This window comes from Peromyscus maniculatus, chromosome 8 (genome assembly GCF_049852395.1).
Source record: "Peromyscus maniculatus bairdii isolate BWxNUB_F1_BW_parent chromosome 8, HU_Pman_BW_mat_3.1, whole genome shotgun sequence".
In the NCBI taxonomy this organism is placed as follows: domain Eukaryota; kingdom Metazoa; phylum Chordata; class Mammalia; order Rodentia; family Cricetidae; genus Peromyscus; species Peromyscus maniculatus.
Genome location: NC_134859.1, coordinates 71,559,790 through 71,575,156, shown reverse-complemented (window position 1 = coordinate 71,575,156; position 15,367 = coordinate 71,559,790). Strand labels below are relative to the sequence as shown.

Below are 15,367 nucleotides of genomic sequence, written 5' to 3'. Positions count from 1 at the left end.
TCTTGGGGTTATGCCCCTTTATCGAGAGCACCTGGATTGATGAAGCATGGAATATTGGCACATGTCCTTAATCCCAGCCCTTGGGAGTCAGAGGAAGGCAGATCTGTGAGTTCGAGGCCAGCCTGGTCTACAAAGCGAGTTCCAAGATAGCCAGGGCTACACAGAGAAACCCTGTCTTGAAAAACAAACAAACAACAACAAACAAAAAAAATCAAAAGCAGAATCACATACAGGGACCAGGGACCTGACCTGACCTGAGGGGTTTCCTACCAGCACCAAGAAGCTTCCGATTGTCTTGGGCCAGGCCACCTATCTTCCTCTGGCTCCCCCAGCATTTCTGGGGCGAGGGCATTAGTGTCATTGGCTCTTGCATATCTGCCTCTACACACACACACACACACACACACACACACACACACACACACTTGAGATCGGATCTAGGGCCTCTCTTTTACACCAGGCATGTAGTCTACCACTGAGCTATATACCCCACCTAGCCCTTGGCATTATATTAGTTTTTTATTTTCTTTTTGAGCTATTCTCAATTTATAGCCCAGGCTATTCTCAAACTTAAATTCCTCCTGCTTCAGCTTTCTTAGGGCTGGGATATTTACCTCCATGTCCAGCTTACTTTGTTAGTATTTTGTATTTAGGTATCATTCATGCACTCACTAAATAAGAATTATCCACCATCAAAGCAGGGCATGATGGTGCACACCTGTAATGCCAGCACTCAGGAGGATCAAATGCTCCTGACTGGTGGCTGGAGAGATGGCTCAGCTGTTAAGAAGAGCACATCCTGCTCTTGCATAGGACCTGAGTTCAGTTCCTAGCACCTACATCATGGCTCACAACTACCTGTCACTCCGGATCCAGGGGTGTCCGATGCTTCTGGGCTCCTCAGACGCTTGCACTCACATGCACATAACCACACAGAGACTCACAATTTAAAAAATAATAAATCTTTTTTTTTTCAAGTTCAAGGTCATTCTCAACTACACAGTGAATTTTAGGTCAGCTTGGACAACAAGATACTTCATCCAAATTGAAACCAAACCAAACCAAAGCATCCCAACCAAACAGGAAGTCTCCATTGTCTGCTTCCTGATTAGCAGTCTCACCCACCAGCTCAATGACTGGCAGTTCCAGCCTCTGTCCTCAAGGTCCTCATTGGCACACGGGGGAAGTGGTGTCTACCTCCTATCATTGACATGAGGGACAAAAAGGAGAGGGACCATGGAGTACTGGGATTCCTGGAACACCGTAAGCACTCACCTAAGACACCATTCCTGCTCCGAGCAGCCCACCAGACCCAGTTAGCCCTTAGGGCTGGCCACTGTCTGGGATCAGGGAGAAGGAGAGGTCCCATCCCCCAGACCTCTGAGGAGCAACATTTCGGCAGGCAAGCTTCCTGCTCCCGGTGATGTCTCCCCAAGATCAGGCCCAGGGTGCAGTTTTCCTCTAGTCCTTAAAAAAGCCAGACCAGCCCCCCCTCCAATCACTCCTCCATCACCACAGTGTGCAGGCTGCCTGGAGAGGTGACAAAAAATTTAAAATTAAAGCTAAATTAAAAAGAAGATTCCCATTTCCTCTCCTCATCACACTTTCCACCTTAATTTTATCGCATCTCCCTTCTCGTTTTATTGACTTTTAGAAGCACTGCCACAAGATTTAGTGTGGAGCAGGAGGGAGGCAATAAATGTGTTTCTCTTGCCTCCAATTAATTCTGCCAGGGCGGGGACCGGCAGAGAAGTGGATGCTCTGGGGTGAAGCCCCTGGAGAAGGGGCATTCCAAGACTCCGAGACCACAGCGGTATGAACAGGGGTGGGGCTGATGGAGGGTTCTGTCTTTAGTCTCTCCCTGGACCAGTCTCTCGGTGGAAGAAAGAGAAGCCGTTTCACTGGTCCTCGGCTCAGAGAACTGGATCTAGAATGACCGTCTACATGGTCTAGAATTAAAACCAACTCTCTGGGGCTGGCAAGATGGCTCAGTGGGTAAAGGAGCTTGCCACCAAGCTTGACAACCCAAGTTCAGTACCCGGAACCTGCATAGTGGAAGGAGAGAATCAACTTCCACAAATTGTCCTCTGGCCTCCACACACATCAAGGATTGTGTGTACCCCCACACCCACATAAATAAATGTAATAAACATTTTAAAAAAAGACCGCAGAACTCTCCCCTCCTCAAGCTCTGAGGCTTCCCAGCCATCCATTAGATCTTTATTTAATTTTATTGTGTTTCATGCTCTGCTGGTAGGAGGCATTTCCCTCCTTCCCACCCCCCTCCTCTCCTCCTCTATTTGCTTTTTTGCCGTTCCCCCCATCTCTAATATCTTTTTCACCCACCCACAGCGACACTGCATGCTGGTAATTTTCTTCTGACCCTAATGGCTACGGTTCCCCCCTCAGTATTTAAGAGGAGCAAGACAGAGGTTAGTGGTAAATAAACAGCATTTCCTATTTATGCTGCTAGTTTCAGTCGATGGCGGAGAGGCTGCTGGGAAATTAACTGTGCTGCTCTGTGAAGTGGAGGAACGCCCTAGAAGAGAGTGAGTGGTTCCTGCCCCCTGTGGCATAGGCTGTCCACCTGGGGCTCCCTGGAGGAATGGTAGGGCATGGACACAGAGAGCCTTCCATCTTGTAGATCAGTGTGGTTCTCAACCCTCCTAACGTTGTAACCCTTTAATACAGTTCCTCATGTTGTGGTGACCCCCAACCACAACACTTCTGAGATTATAGTTCACACACATATACAATTCACCTACAATTAATGCACAGTATTCATGGTTTTTAGTGAATGTATGGAGGTGTACAACCATCACTATGACCTAGTTACAGGACATTTCTCTGGTCTCAATAAGTTCCCCGGTGCCTGTTTGCAGCTAATCCCTGCTCACCCCTGAGCCGTAGGCAACCATTCACTAATCAACTATGTCTATATAGATTTTCTTTTTCTGGTGGTGTTTTGGATCAAATCCTTTATTTAGCATGCTGTTTGTTTAGTTTTGCTAACTGCTTTATTGAGATAGAATTTACAAGCCATGCGACTCATCCATGTGAAATGCACAATCCAGTGGCTTTTAGTACATTCCCAGGTGTGCGGCCACCATCAGCATCAATTTTAGAACGTTTCATTACCTCTTCCAAAAGCCCTGCATCCCTGTCATCTCTAAGTTCCCCTATCTCTCTAGCCCTAGGAACCACTAATGTACTTTCTATCTCTAAAGATTTGCTTATGCCAGGTACTACATAAAAATGTATTCGCATCTTCTGTATCCTTTTGAGACTGTCTTCAGCACTCAGCTATTTCCAAGGTTCATTCATGTGGCTCCATGTATCAGCTGCTGGGTCCTTTGTATTGCTGAATGGCATTCCATTGTAGGGATCTGCCATGATTTAATTTTAAGTATTAATAACGTTTACTCTGTGTGTGTGTGTGCGCGCGCGCGTGCGTGCGCGCTCGTGAGAGCACGCACTCATGTGAACACACACATATGGAGGTTAGAGAATAACTTTTGGGACTCAGTTCTCTCCTTGTATTATGTGGGTCTGGGGGAACTGAACTCGGGCCACTTTGCTGCGCTGCGTCACTACGGTCACCATGGATGGACGTTTACACTTTGTGCCTGTCTTAACACGAACACACAGAATCCGTACTTTGATCTAAGGGGGCAAACTTGAAGACCGTGGCTGCAGGCCTTTACCTCAGCCTCCTTCTGTATCGCTCCTGCTCTCTCCTACCCCCCCCCCCCTTCAAATCCTTCCCACCAGGTCTTTTCTTTCTTCTCTCCCCAGGAGCAGACATTACTGAAGGGCAAACTGTGTGCTGGGTCAAATCATGGTGGCGCGGTCTCTGCACACTGTTTCCAGGAAGAGCCAAGCCTCTTAGGCCCAACGGGCATTCAGAGACCACTCGGGCTCCATGGGGATCTGGCCTTCTACCAGCCCCCCAGATAAAGCCGGCAGGTCTGAAGTTGAGGGACTTTGGACTCACACCTGGTTCTGAGGCACTTGCTGGAGTGTGATAACGACGCTCTTAACCTCTAGACGCCTGTTTGCTGAGCTGGGAAAATGGAGAAATAAAAAGCAGCCCTTCTGGAGAGCCTGCTCCTCTCCCCCACCGCCCTCCCCATGGTGGCTCCCTGAATTCCTCGGCCTCCGTCCCTGCTTCTGCCCCCTCCTGTGGCCAAGCTTGTCTTCCTAGCCTGGAGCTCACTGCCACCCATTGCTCTGCCCTTGGCACCCAGAATTCAGCCCCCTGCCAGCATCCCAGAGCGCTCCTGGCTTCCTGCCCGCGCGTGTTCCAGGAGGGAGCCAGGCCCAGGGAGTACCTCCGGCCTTAGTCCATGGGAAGACATCTCAGAAAACCCACCAGGTCTTGTGAGTCACCAGGTGTGTCGCAGCTTGGGGGTGTGGGGCAGGGCTGCTTGGTGCAATCTGGGGTGGGGACCACTGTACACCCATTTCGAGCCGTTCTCTTGGGGGCTTCTGACCCCCTCGTAAAAGAGAATGCCTGGTTCTTTCTAGGTGTGAGAGGTTCCCACGGGCTTGGGTGCTCTGTTGGTGTCCTTGGCCTGATCTATTGGTGTCCTCGGCCTGAGGTCACTCTTCCTGCGTCCTTCCCTCTGAGCCTGGCCCTTGCACAGTGCTCGCCGCTGTAGCTTCCCAGTGAAAGCTGCTCATTAGCGTGTTTGTTTTTATTGGACGCACAAATAACGGTGATGGGCGCCTCCCACCCCAGCACTCTAATTACGGCGATGAATATTCATAGCGCTGGGGTGCGGGTGGGGGACCAGCGCAGGACTCGCCAGGGATCACCCGGGAGGGTGGTCGGCATCCAGCCAAATGCCTACAAACTCCCCTCCGGGGTTGGCCTTTCATTTGTTTTCCTTCATCTCCATTTTTGCTCTGCAAGTGTGACTGGCGATCTGGTGACCCCATTGCACCGGGGCACAGAGCTCCTGCTGTTTGTCTGTCTGTCGGTCGGTCGGTCTCTGTGTGATTTTCGTTCCTTTTTCTTTGTCTCCTTACCCACGGGTGTCTGTCGCGGGCAAGTTCATGTTACACAAACTCCTGGCGGGGGCACCGGGGTTGGGCGCCGGTAAAGGGCAGGGTGAGCCTTGTGAATGAAGAGATTTAGTCACTTGTGGAATGACTTTATTTTATAGCGACTTCCTCCCCGACTGAGTGATGTTGTACGCATTGGTGTATTTATAACTTAATAGCTTTTCTCAATTTTATTATAGTTTTTTATGATACTTGTGGCTTTATGAGACTCCGTAATTTTTCTCAGATTCATTAAATTCAGCTGAGGGTGGAGCCAATGACGAGCAGGTACCGTGAGCAGGTGGGGGCTATTTCCCCCCCCCCCAGCATTTCGTCCTTTACTGGCCTCCGCTGCTGGTGGTGGTGGTGCCGCTGGTCCCTGGGAGATGGCTTGCCTTTCTCTTCAGACACAGAATTTCCAGGTCACCTTGCTGGCGGAAGTTCCTGACTGTGCCCAGGCTGAGGCTGGTCGAGCATCATCCTTGTCCTGTCCTAGATTATCATCTAGGTTTGTACTGGGCCCCGCTCTGCCTTGCTCTATCATTCTTCCCAACACCAATTCCTAGCATTAGAGACACCTTCAGATTTCCGAACAAACCCCCTCACTTTACAGATGGGGAAACTGAGGCTCAGGGAGACTCACTGCTCTTCGCTTCTGGCCCAGGTATTTTTGGGGACTCTTCCTCCTGACTCCCAGCAGTGGCTGGAGCTCCCTACTCCTCATTGTCACTCAGTCTCCCTCATCCTCCCCAACACCGTGTCCTGATGTGAGCCTCACAGGAAAAACAGCATCTGCAGGACACACTTAGTATGCCCTTTATCTTCACCACAACCTTCCAATCAGAGCTGCTGCCAAGTATCCCCATTTCCAGGCGAGACAAACCAGGTACAAAGACCTGAGCCCCGGCAATGACTAGACTCCAAACCATTGCACTCTACAGGGGCGGCATCTATGCAGTCAGACCTAAGTGGATCATTTGCACGTGTTGCTGATAACCTTCCCCCAGGGTCATTTCCGTTGGAAGCAGGCAGGAATTGCAACAGGTCCAGAGTTAAGCCGATCAGGGCAGAGCTATGACTTCCAGAGCTGGGATCTTGATTGAAGGAAAGGGCAGGGAGTCGCTTGAAGAAGGCCGGGCTGAGAAGGAAGGTTCTCATCTGTGGTGGGTGGAGAGGATTGCGGGTGCTGTCACCCTTTCCCAGAGCCTCTAGTCTCAGGACCTCTGGGTGGCAGCTCTTGCCCAGTAGTCGGCTTTGAGAGCTAGTTCCTGCCCTGCCCAGAGCCTGCCGGGGACCTGTGGCCTCTTATCCCTGAAGCGTCAATATTTATAAATATAAAGAAGGGGGTTCAGTGAACAAAGGGGCTTGTTACCAAGCCTGATGACCTGAGTTTGATCTCCAGAAACCACAGGTGAAAGGAAGAAACCGATGCCAGCAAGCTGTTCTCTGAGCGCTTGCACATACGTCAGGTGGACCCCCCCACCCCACTAAGTGAATAAATGTAATCTAAAAAGTAATCGTTAAGCCGGGCGGTGGTGGCGCACGCCTTTAATCCCAGCACTCGGGAGGCAGAGCCAGGCGGATCTCTGTGAGTTCGAGGCCAGCCTGGGCTACCAAGTGAGCTCCAGGAAAGGCGCAAAGCTATGCAGAGAAACCCTGTCTCGAAAAACCAAAAAAAAAAAAAAAAAGTAATCGTTAAAAGAAAGGGTCTAGGAATGTGATAAATGCTTGTGACCCCAGCTACACCCAAGACTGAGGCAGGAGGATTGCTGGAGCCCAGCAGCTCAAGGCCAGCCTGGGCAACAGAGCAAGATGAAAACCGAGAAAATAAAAACCAGAACAGAGGCGGAGATGGAAGCCGAACAGGGCCGTGAAAGAGTCACCCGATTGCTATTCCACAACGGAGGAACACTTTGAACTCACAGAAGACAGTGCATGTATTTATGTGCTGACAAAATCACTTCTAGGCTGGGGGTTGTGTGTGTGTGGGGGTGGTTGTGACAATGTTGACTGTACCACACGCTCCTGGAGAACAAGCCTGCCGGTCCCTCTGTGTTCCTGCTACAGCTCTGCACCTGGTCAGCATGCAGTAGGGGGTCCCCCAGACTTGGCTGGTCCCCTGAAGAGGATGGAACACTCCAGGCAGTGGAGCCCACAAGGCTTCAGCTCACACCTGAAGGAGGAACACCTCTCAACAAGCCCCACTTGGAGATCGTGATGGAAGTGCGTCAAGTGAGGTCTTGGGTGGATGTGAGGCTGAAACAGTGACTGGTTTGTTTTGGTTTTTTCCAGGCTCTGTTAGGCTTTTAGTGATGCCAGGATGCCTCCCTTTCAGCCCTCCTTGGGATCTACCTCCTTAGAGGATTATCCTGGGCTAACCTTGCCCAGGCTGGCAGTTGGAAGCCCTTGGTGTGTGAATACTGGTAGGGGAGTATCTTGGACTCTCCCCAAAGAGTGGATCTTCTTTGCCTCGGGTATGTCTAAATATGTTTGGAGACCTGTAGAGACCCTGCTTTCTCTTCCCACTCCACCTCTTTTGAGAGGCTCTCGCCATGTAGTCTGCAACTCACTACGTAGACCAGGCTTGTCTCTGCCTCCCCAGATTTAAAGCATGTGCCACCATGCCTGGTGAGACTGTCTTATGTTTGTGTTTTGTGGTCGCCCTCTTCCTCGGTACTATGGTGAGGGGAGTAAATTAAAATTTCCCTAAAAGCATTTTTGGACTTGTCGCTTTGGGGCCATTAGGCATTTCCCCAGTCTACAGATGTTAGAACTACAGCCAGGGATGCGCATGTGGCTGGCAGGTTGGCAAGTAACTTTTAGATTTTAAAAGTAGAAGTCTTTCAAATGTGGAGAGGTGGATGCTTCTGTGAAGAGACTGCCACCCTGGCCGGTTTAGAACCTGGGGCAAGCCAGTCTTCAGACTCGGGGATGGAGCGTGGCTTCCCTGCTCAGCGGGTGTTTGCTGTCTCTCGGACAGCCTGGTAGCAGTAAGTCCCTGATGGCTGTTACCGTTTTTTGTCTGACAGAAACAACTTACAAGTGGAAGGACTTATTTGGCTCATGGTTTCTGAGGGTTTCATCATGGAGGAGAAGGTGATGTGGAACAATCAGATGCTCACATCACAGGAGATCAGGAATCGAAGAAGGCAGGATCCAGGGCAGGTTACAACCCCCAAGGGCCTGCCCTTCATGCCCTACCTCCAGCAGCCTAACTCTGACTCCTCAAGGTTCCACCATCTTTCAAAATAGTTCCTGCAGCCGGGGAGCAAGGATTCAAACACAGATTCAAACTTGACAGTTGTGGAAAGGGATCCTGGGTTCAAATCCATGTTCTACCTGTTAGCTAGAATATCATCTCAAGTTAAGTCCCTGCCTCTTTAAGCCTCACCTCTGAAATAAAGCCCTCGGCCCCCACCCCACGTAGTTAACTACCAGTAAAGACCTTGTAAATTACAATGTGCAAAATCACTTGTCTTGGCGATAAACCATCACCCCTGTAGGTCCTCTATTGAGTGAAGCTGTAGACCCAGCAAATAACCAAGCTAACAGTCTCCCAGCCTCTCTGTGGAGGGGCACCCGGGGCTGTGTGAGGGCTGTACCCCCAGATCCTGCTGCATGGAGCCTCCATTACAGACCTGGAGTACAGGACCTCCAGATGCATTTGTAATTTTTATTGTTATATCTTTTAATTTTATTTGGCTCTCCCCGCTGTCTCGAGCAGAGGAGATAGGGAGCTGGTATTTATGGCTGCTCCTGCGACCTACCTCTTGGAATGTATGTATCAGTTAATTTAATCTCCCCTGGTTTTATTTAAACTGTTTTTCCTGATTCAGTCTCTTCTCTATCCACAACTCTCCCTCCCCCATCTCCCTCCACCCCTGCCCCCTCCACTCCTGTCCCCACCTCCTCTGTCCCTCCCCTCCTTCCTCCCCTTCTCTCCCGAGGCTCCTGCCCAGGGTCTGGCCTGGGCCTTTTGATTCCTAGATTCTGGGAGGAGGAAGCAGCCTGTTGTTGCTACAGTCTTTTTCTGGCTTCTCCCCCTCTCTCCCCCACCCCCTCTCTCTGCCCCGTTGCCTGATTGACATTTACAAATTACCCAGCTGAAAGTGTTCAATCCCTGACCCGCCTGTTTCTGTTCAGCAATGAGTGAGATTTGCAAGCATTTTGTCATATAATTACTGCAAATCCCTTGCAAATTTCCACAACAAGGCCAGATGAATGGTAATTTGGGGGCCTCTAGCCCCTAGTCGCCTTGCCAGAAGAAATCTGAGGCCAGAAATGCAAACCAGTCCCCAAAGTCCTTCATCTTTATATTTGTTTATTTATATTTATTTATTTATTTGGGGGCAGACTCATTGGTCAGCTTGTCTATTTCCTCTCAAGATTTCTGGGAACACTTGTCTGGTGCGGACACTCTACTCCGCCCCCTCCTGTGTGTGCTGTCACACGTGCGGATTGGGAGATTTGTTTGCTTTACACGAGTGTATTTGTGCTGATTTTATTGTATTGACTGGGTGCATTTTTTTTCCCTGCGTTCTACTACAGTTTTATTGTGTGCCGGTTGTGGGCATACATCACCCACATTGTTTTCTGCAAAAATTACACCCCGCTTCGCTGTGTCTTGATAGGACTCACTACATTAGTAGCTAAGTGTGGAGATGGGCTGGGGCTGGGCTGGGGCTGCAGCTGGGCTTGCCATGGATGCCCCTTGGCTGGACCTACCTCCGTCTGGAGAGCACAGGTCCTGTGGGCTGCAGGCAAGCGCACCTGGTTTTCTGCGTTTGCCTCTGTGGCTCCCATTGTTTGGTAGATAGAGCTCCTGGCTTACAGAGTTGATGAAGAAGGTGGTTGTGGGGCTGGGGAGGCAATCAGTCAGTAATGCGCTCACCTTGCAAGCACGAGTTCAATCCCCAGAAGCCATGTCAAATTGGTGTCTGGCAGGGGGTGGCCTGTTCTTGTGATCCCAGGGTTGGAGTGGTGGTGGGAGGTGGATCCCTGGGGTTTTCTGGGCAGCCAGCCTCGCCTAATAATTGTGTGCTGCCACAGGCCGGTGAGAGACCCCATTAAAAAAAAAAAAAAAAGAGGCTGGGTGGTGGTGGCCGCACGCCTTTAATCCCAGCACTTGGTAGGCAGAGCCAGGCGAGGCCAGCCTGGTCTACAGAGAGAGATTCAGGACAGGCACCAAAACTACACAGAGAAATGCTGTCTCGAAAAAACAAAAACAAAAAACAAAACAAAACAAAAGACATCTGAGTTTTTTTTGTCTTTGGTCTCTGCATGCACACATACACACGAGCACACACACCAGTGTACACACAGAGAGCAAAGAAAGTGATTGGCCTTTGGCTAGGGTAAAGGACAGTGGTCATGGGGATGAGGCTGCAAATAGCCAGAAAAGAATACTTGGTTAAGAAGGGGATGCCCCCCCACCCCCCCACCCCCCACCCCCACCCTAAGAAAGGGACTCCATTAATGTGTGTGTTTCCTGCCAGCATCTGTGGTCCCTACCTGCCATGGGTGCGTTCTTCCTAGAGGAGCACACAGACCTTCCAGAGTCTCTCTCTGAGGACTAATCCCCATGAGTATGTGCAGATGATTGGTTGATGTCTTAAGACCCGATTGTCCTATTCCGTGTTAGATGGGAAAATCACAGCACAGAGGAACACCATTCTTCTCTGTGGATCTCGGAATTAGTGAGTGGTAGGTGGGGATTGGAGCCCAGGCCTGTCCGACTCGCCCGGAAAAACAGGAAAGAGGAGATGGAATTAAAGCAGGAAAGAGTCTTAGAAACCACTGATGTTTGAAAGACAAGGAAACTGAGGCTTTGCAGTGTGTGTGTGTGTGTGTGTGTGTGTGTGTGTGTGTGTGTGTGTGTGTAACTTGCCCGAAGCTAAGCAGCCTGTAAGAGGGCTGGAGTCAGGCTTTTCCAGGTGTCCATCTGGCCTGTCTGGCACTCTGTGGTGTGTGTGTAAGTTTCTGTGTGTGTATGGTGTGTGAATGAGTCTGTGTATTTGTCAAGCAGGGGATTGTGGGAACATCCCATGGTTTGCTCTTTCTCTCCATAGTGGCGAGTGTGGCCTCGGGTCCCCCAGGACTTACCTGGGGACTCCTGAAGCCACCTCTGCTGTGATTATGTCTGTGGGCACTCAGATAGATTGAAGCCTGACCTGTTTGCAGAACTTCCTGTCACCAGCTCACTTATACTCACTTGTCTGGGGTGACCCAGACTGGCCTTGAATTCTTGGCAATCCTCCTGCCTCAGCCTTCTTGATGGATTGATTTAAACACTCAGAGCTGACAAGGTGGCTCAGTAGGTAAATGTGATTTCTGCCACAGCGGACAACCTGAGTTCGATTCCTGGAACTCATGTGGTAGGAGAGAACTAGCTTGAAGTTTTATCTTTTGACTTCCACTCTCTCTGCCCAACTCTACAAACAAAGGAACAAATAATAAAACATTCAGTCTCAGTTGGGCGGCGGCGGCGGCGGCGGCGCAGCACGCCTTAAATCCCAGCACTCAGGAGGCAGAGGCAGGTAGCTCTCTGAGTTTGAGGCCCAGCCTGGTCTACAAATACAGAGCAAGTTCCAGGACAGTCAAGGCTACACAGAGAAATTCTGTCTAGAAAAAACAAACAAACAAGAATTCAGTTTCCCATTCCTCCATACTACTCTAAAAAGAAGGAAGAAAGAAGAGAAGAGCAAAGCTTATATAATTACACTAAGAGAAAAAATATCTTATAATAAACTGTATTTCCTAGTGGTTCCGTCCTAGTTTTGAGGCAAGATTGGCAGATTGTATCCAGACATGCTTTCCTCTGGGTATCAGAGTCTCTCTGCTCATTGCTCTCACTGTATTGGGCGCTTGAGGGAGAGGAGGAAGTGGAAGTCTACCTCCTCCTGCCTCTGCAGCAGGGCCTCCAGTAAGGGAGGGAGCTGGGCCTGACACGGGCTGTGTGTGTGTGTGTGTGTGTGTGTGTGTGTGTGTGTGTGTGTGTGTGTGTCTGTCTGTCTGTCTGTCTGTCTGTCTGTCTGTCTGCAGGTGCTGACTCAGCTGCCTCCTGAAGACAGCCCTGGGAGAGGTTCAACTCTCCCTGGCTTCTGATTCTTTTTTTTTTTTTTTTAAGATTTATTTATTTATCATGTATACAGAAGAGGGCACCAGATCTCATTATAGATGGTTGTGAGCCACCATGTGGTTGCTGGGAAATGAACTCAGGACCTCTGGAAGTGCAGTCAGTGCTCTTAACCTCTGAGCCATCTCTCCAGCCCGGCTTCTGATTCTTAACCACCCTGGAAGGATGGCTCCTGCCTGGCCCTTCTGCACACATGTGCTATGAACGTGACTCAGCCCATATTCAGTCACACAGACACATCAGATGAGGGCTGCATGCTAATTTTATTTGCACTTGAATCTAGCCTGCAACCTTCTCCTCCTAGCTATGACTGGAAGCCCAGGCAGCCCTTGTTCCTCCTGGGGTCCAGCTCCCTTGACAGAGGATCTGCCCTCTGAGGCCTTCCTTCTGGCACTTTCTGATCTTTCTCTCATAGCTTCTCATGAGGCAGTGTCTGCTCAGTCTCCTGGCATTTCCGGTGCCCCCTCTTCCTCTGACCACTCTGGGTCATGGTGAGAGACCAGGAAAGGCCAGAGAGGAACTGGGTGAGGGAGAAACAGGAAGGATGAGGTGGAGAAGGCAGGCTTTCAGGGGATGTTGGAATTCTCAACTTGCAGCTGCTCTGTGCTCACCTGGGGGCGGGGGGGGGGGGGGGGGGGTTGGCTCTTGACTCAGTTTCCCCGACAAGGCTTATAAACAGAAAGGGATGATTAAGTTTGAGCACATGCTTGTATTGGTGCCCTAGATATTGTATGAAGTCTCTTGCTGCTCACTTGATGAACACCTTCAATGGGGGGGGGGGGCATGTGATGGTAACCAGGGGCAACCGTCCCTCCCCATCTCATTCCGAGTTAATGCCACTGAAGAGCTCTACAGGGCCAGCGCATCACCCACACAATTATCCCTGGAGGTAATGGGTTTGGAGAGCAGGGTTTGCAGCCTGGCAGTGCTGGGGGGCAGAGACTTGGGAAGCTGGAAGCCTAGCCAGGTTCACTGAGGCTGGAGGTTTGGGTTCCCCTTCCTCTATGGGATGCGAGGAGGGGCAGGTGGGGGGGGGTCTCAGCTACTGTCCTCCCCCACACCCGTCCTTGTCTGCTTTTCCTAAAGTGACACTGACTGGGGTGTCCCTTGCCATGGCAGTTTGTCCCTAACTGGTCTCACTTCTTTCCTGACTTGGAGGCCATGTTTGTATCCTAGCCATCCGCTTTGGAATCTTCCCCCCACCCCCACTGAAGGTTTCTAATCTGGGGACACACTTGCCACCGCCAGGACCTGTATTTCCTCTCCAGGCTTCAGTTCTTTCCTTGGAGCAAGGGATGATGGGAAGGAGGTAGCCTAGGGTCAGGGACTCCATTTTCCTAGATCCAGGCAGAAGCCAACATCTAGGCCCGTGACCTTCAACCTCTGCCCAACATTTCTTTTTAAAATGTTTTTACTTTTTCTTTGAGAATTTTATAGATTATGTTTTGATCATATTCTCCTCCCAGATCTCTTCATCTCCCTACCCATCCAACGTCAGGATCTTTTTCTTAAAAACAAATGCCGCCCGCCCCCACAAGCCTACCAGAAGCACGCAGCCTGATGCACATTTTGTGTTGTGTGCCCAACATTTCTATAGAAAGGTCAGAGTATGAGTTAGTATGTGCACGTGGATGGAAGGGACAAACCCACAGACAGACAGACTGACAGAGACATAGAAAGCAGCTGAGGTGGGAAGGGCTCCATGGAGAGGACTCCCCGGGTTGATGACCAGGAACTGTTGATGAGCTACATACAGCTCTAGGTCTGGGACCCAGATCTCCAGACAAGATTGGGGCGCAGGATCCGATGTCTGGGTGTGCAAACTCACTGCCTGGATGTCTCTCTGCCTCCTGCCAACCCACAGCAGCTCAGGCTCAAATTTGCATTTAAATAGAGATTTTTTTTTTTTTTAATGAGAAGGACCCAAGGGAGCCCCCAGACTATTAAGTTTTCTTCTGGGGGCTGTGTGAGCCTTCTTCATTCTCCTCCACCCCAGCCTCTCTCCCCCTCCCCCCGCAGCTGTCATATTATTCTGTGGCCATATATTCCGAGGGCCAGATGAGGCCCTGGCTCTGACAATCTGAGGGCACTTGTGGGGACAATGGGACTAGAGCCCCTGGGAGGATAGAGACCGCCAAGTCCTCGACCCCAATACTCCTATCTCTTTGTCTGCTTGTGGCCTGAGTGCCTCACACTAAACTCCTTCCATCTCTTTCTGCTGGGCCTGTTGCTGGCTCCTGGCTGCAAGCCAGAGTACAGAATCCATATTACCATCCAACTGGCCCGAGTGCAGGTGAGTAGGAGCCAGGAGACACAGTTTGAGTCGTGGTCCTGCAATACCCAGGCTGGGTGGCTTGGACACGTGATCCAACCTCTGTGAGTCTCCTCCCTTTCCCCGTCTGTGGAAATCAAATTGTCCTCAGGAGTGGATGTGGGTTTGCATGAGATAATACAGGCCCTTTAGCATGGTATAGGAGCAGAAAGACACAGAGCCACTGACAGACAGACTGACAGGCCCTCAGAGTCCAGATTGGGAGGGTTGGTTAGGGTGAGATTTCAAGGGGAGGGTTGGTACTGCGGTGGAGAGTATAAGGCGTGAAGGTGAGGATGGGGCCACTTTTCTCGTGCCTTTACGGTAAGCGGAAGGCTGTCCTAGCCACAGCTTGACATTTTCCTCAGCTGTCAGTTGGTGATTCAGAGTTAAAACTCATCTCAGTGAAGCTTGGGCAGCTGGGATGGTGAGTTCAAAGCCAGCTTGGGTTGATCATTGAAATCCTTTCCCAAAACAAAACAACTCGCCTCAAAGGATTCTGGTGAGCAGTAAATGACAAGGCTTAGGGTTTGAGGGGTCACAGTAGGGGAAAGAGGTGCAGGGGCCGAGGAAGAAGACCCTGGAGGTTTCCTTTTAACAGACACGTTGGAAAGGTGCTTTGGGACCTGGAGGATGTGAGGGGAGGACAGGCGTGGAGGGGCCTCAAGGGTCAGAAGCTCCAGGGGAGGTGTGTCAGGTCCTTGGCCCCCTGGGATGGGATGGGAAATGAGACCATGGAAGACACATGAGTGGAATGTGCAAATGAAGGGAACACACACACACACACACACACACACACACACACACACAGTTCCCACTTCAGGCTGGCAGCCAGGTTAGTCTCGGCATCGCAACTGTCAGAACACGGTCCGGAA

General features: G+C 50.6%; 1 long non-coding RNA gene across 1 annotated transcript in view; it reads left to right on the top strand.

Moving 5' to 3' along the window:
* Nucleotides 1-4,348: 4,348 nt before the first annotated feature.
* The window catches only part of LOC143274485 (uncharacterized), a 105,093-nt gene continuing 94,074 nt past the window's right edge, over nt 4,349-15,367 (top strand). Inside the window, exon 1 of the long non-coding RNA XR_013053108.1 lies at nt 4,349-4,392. This is a non-coding gene — a long non-coding RNA (uncharacterized LOC143274485). The remainder of the gene's footprint in view (nt 4,393-15,367) is intronic.